The following is a 6,053-nucleotide window of genomic DNA, read 5'->3' on the forward strand; positions in this document are numbered from 1 at the left end:
AAAAGATGGAGGTGGTGTATATATGAAGGAATTTTAGGATGAAAAGATTAGGGTGAGGATGACCACATAGGATCGGGGCTACTTGGATGTGCTAGATTGTTCTGAAAAATTTGATGGTTAAATTAGGTGACATGTGGCATAGCGAAATTATAGGCACGTGTGGTTATGCGGCAACGTGACGGTTAATTTTTTTGTTGAGTGATTGGATAATGAAATGAAGATGTCAAACCTTTTGCATATAACTGAAATGCGACATCTGTTATTTCGCGGTCCTCTAGTTTTTCAATTTTTCATTTTATTTAATCATATTTTTAAAGAGAAAATATTATATACTACAAACATCATCCCCTTACATAAATTTTCCCAGATGATGAAATAAAAACATAGGCCCTGAATGTGAGGTGAAACAGCAAATAACCATTTACTATTAATAGCATATTAGATAACCCCATTTTTAAAACGAGGCCATTTATCGGTGTTTGTTTGGATTTCGATTTATTCTTATCTTCTTTCTCATAAAATAGGTCGACAAAGATACTATTTAATACAGTAGTAGGGTAAGGCAAGTTGGGCCCCAAAATTTTAAAGCCCTTATATTTTTATAACTATACATAAAATCTAATACAAATGAGAATTACAAAAAAAAAATTAGAATTATTATGTGTTATGTGAAATGTGAATATGTTCATTTACATAGTTTACATGTATGTATATGTGAAATCGTGAGTAAACGGTGCTATGTTGAAAACACGTTAACTCATTCATACAATCAATTACAAAAATATAAATAATCTTATTAATCTAAAAGGTCTCGTAGTAAAATCCGCTTTAGGCCCCCTACTATCTTGAGCCGCCTCCGAGTACAAGTGTACTTTTTGGCATGACACTTAACAAAATAATAGTTTCATATAAATCTTTTAACGTAGTACAATATGTTATAGACAAAATTTAAATTCAAAACCTTTTTATCTTGCAAAGTTAAACACGTATTGAACCTAAAAAAGTAATCAAATGCAAAAAGGATGTTGAGTAACAGTTGCCGACAAAATATTTATTGATTAGGGAGTCATTGACTGATAAAGAAAAAAGTGATCAGACCAGATCAACATTGAATTGTTGCTTAAACGATCGAACTTATTATTTTCATTTGCTTCCATCAATACTATAAAACGATATAAGAAGTTAATCATTACATACAACTTTCTCATGAATCCACTTGCTATCCTTACCCAACTGGACTTTGTTTTATCCCACCCTTTGAGTCTATCGGGAGAAGATGTGGTGATAACTCCCTCAGCTATCGGGAAAAGATGTGGTGGTAACTCCCTCAGCTTTGTCTAGAGCCAGGCGTCTAGTGGTATAGGAAAACTCACCCTAGCCACTATAGCAACTCCACCCCCAACTATAGCTGAGAAGCACCCTCCATCCACTTCCCCTTCCGTAGTTCTGTGTGCCCGAAAGCCTATTCGCCTGGCCGGTTTATGAGCCTATTTTCGATTCTCTTACCCAATCTCACGAATAGCAAGCCCAACAGGCTCTACCTTAAAATGTCTCCACACAACCCGCCCTCACTATACACAAAGTTCACTAATAAAACTTCTTATTTTATGTTTATTATTACTGCTAAGTTCATTGAATCAATTTGGTTTATAAATTATAACATCTTCTATGGTTAAATGATGGTGCAGTTAAGAGCATGTTGCAGCTCTCAAAATGAATTTTAAACAAAATAGCTAGCACTTTTTCCATCCCTTTCATTTACATCTGTCTTAAATTCTCAAGTGTTATAAGTTCATGTAACATATATTCGTCAATTGTATGTACTAAGCCAATGGCGAATCCAAATAGGAGCCCTCTATCATTTGAGTACATATGTAACCAATTCGATATACTTAGAAGCTACTAAGCTAAATGCTATTCTATAAAATTATATTTATATGATGATGATAGATATACAAAAATATATATGTAGGTATCATATTTGGTATTTTCACCACTGTACAAATTTATCCTCTATGCTTTATTTTGGGCCTGTTTTGGATTTGACCATTTTTCATTGTCTCATAAAGGTTGGACTCTTTATTTTTAAGGTGGGAATCTCCTCATATTAAAAGTAACTTAAGGGGTAAAGTTGGAGGATTATTGACCATTAGATTAAAAGCAATGTTCAAATATCAATTATCATTTTTGAATCTTGAACATTTATTTTAAATTAATGGTTGAGATCATTCAACTTTACCCCGCAAGTTACCCTTAACTTGAGAGGATCTCAACCCAGTCAAGTTGAGGAACTTGAGGGAATCCTCACCCTTATTTTTAATGTATTGGAATTTTATTTTTTTTGGCTTGTTTTAGAATTTGGTTTTTCAGACCTATATATTGGGTATCATCGTTTTTTATGGCTTTTTTGGATTGGGGAACTAATCCGTACGGTCAACTTCATGGATGTGGTGCAATTACGTTATAAATATATTAAGTGTGACTTGGAGCCTTGGAGGTTAATAACGGGAAAAAATAATAACGGCACCTATTTGGTGCCGTGTGAAATAATTTGTGTTGATAAATACACAAATGTTGGTGGAGTTTGCCTCACATATATATTATTGAGAGATATATTATGTTCATTTAGCACACTCGGACGTTGATGTCAGAAAAATAAAAAGTTACTCAAGCGTTGTATATAACCCTTCTTTTTAACATTTATCCTTATTATAAAATAAATATATATTTTTTATAGAGAAAATATCATAAATGGTCCATGTAGATGTTGGTATTCGCATTTTACCCCTTTTTTTTTGTTGCAAATAGTCCCTTAGTTTTCCATTCTTATTGTCAGCGGTCCCTGACACTAACTTCCGTTAATTGTAGCGGTTAAACCCCTCATGCGCATACCACGTGAGGGGCATTTTGGTCCGTTTAAAAATCACAGGGACTACTTTTGATAAACTGATAACATTGTTTATTTAATTAATTAATGTTGATATGTATTTGTATCTAATCTATACTCCGTATATGTATCGTACCTATCCATAATTCTATATCCACTACCCTTCTTGATTATGAACACTTGAATTCATCTGCCAGTTACAATCTCAGATCGACCTCCTCATTACTATTTCGATGGAAACCCAAAATCCTAGTTCGAAAACCAAGCTGCCGCAAAAAAAAAACCACCGCAGCGCCGCCGCAAAAAGCCACTGCGGAGGTTTCTTCTTATATGGGAAGGGTGGGGTTGGCCTGACTATTTTCGTGGTTGAAGATCCAAGAAGCTTGGGTTCCTGGAAATTACTCCAAAAAACCGAAAATACGAAAAATCAAGCCGCCGACGATCTTTAATTATACTTTGTTGATGCTCTGATTGTATAATGGTTCACTCCCGGTGAACCTCCGGTTGTTTCACTAACATTAATTGGGTTTGTTGTAAGAGACATGTTGATTTGTTTACTACTTGTCTATTGTAGACACATTTGCTTTAGGGTTATTTACTAAAATGGTACCTGGATTATTCATCATATTACTGGTTTCATACCTAAATCTTTAAAATTACTCTCATCATACCCCAACTTATCAATTCTCCACCCGGACGATACCTGAACCTGACGGGCGTCAGTTTGGCCGTAAATTTGGGGTATGATTACCATAATTTTAAACTATAGGTAGGTAATCAGTAATATGGTGCATAGTACAGGTACCACTTATGTAATTAACCATTATTATTATTGTTGTTGTTGTTGTTATTATTATTATTATTATTATTATTATTATTATTATTATTATTATTATTATATCTAATTAACGACATCAAGTGACTCAAGAAAGAAGCCTATGAAGTTACAAGACACAAGGAAGTGATTCGGGAGCCAAACGAAGACGCACGAAGAAGAACAACAGCCACCAACGCCGCTCCCCATATCACCAGCGTCGCTAGCCCAGGAGAGCCCAGGACCAGCGCCGCTGGTCAGCCTACCAGCGCAGCTGGTCGGCCCAGATCAGAAACCGAATTTTGCATCTATTTAAGTCGAACTAACCCTCGAAACCGCAAGAGAGAGCCGATTCAGCAGCCCTAGCCGCCCAACAACAACCCTAGATCGACTTTGCAGATTCCAAGGAGGTTTTGGAGCTTCTAACACCTTCTGATCTTCACTCTTGGTCTAGATCTTTCATCTTTTATTATCAAATAATGTCTTTCATCTTTTCAGACTTTGTTATTCATTTAATAATGTTAGGTTAGTAGGCTGAATACTTGTTTGGATTGATGTGATCATGTAGACGCTTATTGTTTTACTGTGTTTGTTTAGTTCTTGTTGGAGTGTGTTTTACTGTTATCGTAGATCCAAGTTTATTAGTAATTCATGTCGCTATTGGTTTTATATCTGAACATATTAGTTTAATTCTGATGGTTGTCTATGATCATACACTAGGACCAATATGCTAGGACAGAAAACAACTAGTCGGTCTATAACTAGAAGTGAAAATTGATTCACTTGTAACCAAGGGATCCAGAACCATAGTAACTAGGATGAATTGAACATGAAGCTTAACAATGCCAGACGCGATCCTTTGACTTGTAACCGAGCACTATGGTCAGTGGAGGGAATTATATCTAGCCATGGCTTAACTGTTGGGTAATTAAAAGATAAATTAGTAACACAAACTTTAGGTCATTAATGCTTAAACAATGAATCTAGCGAGAATTTATTTATAGGGTAGTGTGAGTCTAGCGACAACACTACTAATTAGGCAAAGTGAATCTAATGAGAATCTGAGTTGTGATGAAGTTTCCAACAGACTAGCAAACCGGTAGGATAGTATTTAGTTGTACCATGAGATCTGAGATGCCAAACAAGTATTTTAATTTAATTACTGTTATTAGCTTTTTCAAAATATTTTCAGACCTAGTCTCCCACTGAAAAGCGGTTGCGGCTATTTTAATTTACTGCTAAGTATTAGTTTATTAGGAGTTCGTGACAAACCACCCAAACAAACTAGAATTACACATACTACTAGATTAGGTAAAGCAACGCGTCCCTGCGAACGATCCTGTAATTTACCACTAGGCTATATTACACTGACCGGGTTCTCTACTCGTTACGTGTGTTTAAGTTAGATAGTTAATTGTACAACATAAATTTAAAAACAAGAGTAAAAAAAACTAGCATCAACAGACAATGAAATCACACAAACCACCCCATCCCTTCCTTCTCTCTCTCACTTGTGCCTGCTCCCCCTTTCTTGCCGCCGCCGACAACCATCCCCAATCCCCCTCTCTTTTCGGTCCTCGGGTTGGTTCATTCTAAACCCGAGAAATACTCGAAACATAGATGTGACTTGACATGCCTCTTCAAACTTTTGTCCTTTTATTAATTTGGTTATTCGCTAGCTCTAATTGGGGTTTTTATTAATATGGACTTGGAGACTAATTAAATAAGTATGAAAATTTGGTTTCTAATTAAAAAATATATGTGTATATATTATATATTTGTAGCTGATTGTCCAACAAGAATGTTTATAGGTGGATATTTAAACCAACAAGCGGCTCAACAAGGAAGCTTGTTAAAAAAAATAATAATAATCCAAGCTCAATGGTTATAACCCGAGACTGGACAAGAAGAATCGGGGACCGACCGAACTGGACCATAAGCCAATCGGGTCGGGTCACGACTCCGAATTTGAGTGATTTTCGATCTCCGGTTTTTACTGAACCGAGCTGGTTCGGCTTGGGTTCAAGGCCGAGCTCATCCCTAACTATTACAATATATTGTTGGATTCCATTATCTATAAAACCATATTCTTTAACAATAAATGCTTACTAAGAAAAGAAATATAACTAATTTTGTGTTGATGTTGTTTCATGTAATTAACACACCTATCACTACAATGTACTTGTATCACAAAAATACTTTATACATCACAAAATATGTGATATTATCTCTGTATTATTTTTGTAGGAATAAAATCACTAGTCTTGCTAAATATAGTTTAAAAACTGTAGTTAAGGTGAATAAAATATATTTATACTTATCGTAAAATTTAATGATAACTTTTTAATATGA

Source organism: Erigeron canadensis, chromosome 1 (assembly GCF_010389155.1).
Source record: "Erigeron canadensis isolate Cc75 chromosome 1, C_canadensis_v1, whole genome shotgun sequence".
Classification (NCBI taxonomy): Eukaryota; Viridiplantae; Streptophyta; class Magnoliopsida; order Asterales; family Asteraceae; genus Erigeron; species Erigeron canadensis.